This window comes from Oncorhynchus nerka, linkage group LG2, assembly GCF_034236695.1.
Source record: "Oncorhynchus nerka isolate Pitt River linkage group LG2, Oner_Uvic_2.0, whole genome shotgun sequence".
NCBI classification, from domain to species: Eukaryota; Metazoa; Chordata; class Actinopteri; order Salmoniformes; family Salmonidae; genus Oncorhynchus; species Oncorhynchus nerka.
The window spans coordinates 20,884,581-20,884,834 of record NC_088397.1 but is presented as its reverse complement, the minus strand read 5'-3'; the positions used below and the strand labels follow the sequence as shown (position 1 = coordinate 20,884,834).

Genomic DNA, 254 nt, shown 5'->3' with positions numbered 1-254 from the left:
TCTCGCCAGCTGGTGAGAGCACAAACCTTTCTGCAAAACAGGTCGCCTACAGGAGACAAATCATAATTTTGAGGGGACCAGGAGAGCTTTCATCTCTCCAAAAATCGCCAATTCACCCACGAACTCGAATGTCGTGGAACGAAGATAAATAATGGCCAGCTTGTTCTCTCTCTGTTGAAGTGTTGAGCGGATCAAGCTCCCGCGACACACACGCACACACACAGCTCGGGCGTTTCCGCGACTCCTCAGCGGCC

General features: G+C 52.0%; 1 protein-coding gene across 1 annotated transcript in view; it reads left to right on the top strand.

Annotated features, from left to right (window-relative positions):
* LOC115125837 (paralemmin-1-like) overlaps positions 1 to 254 on the top strand; it is a 22,642-nt gene continuing 22,388 nt past the window's right edge. Inside the window, exon 1 of the mRNA XM_065021506.1 lies at positions 1 to 254. This exon is cut by the window's right edge and continues 243 nt beyond it. The gene's annotated coding sequence lies outside the window, so the exon portion shown is untranslated.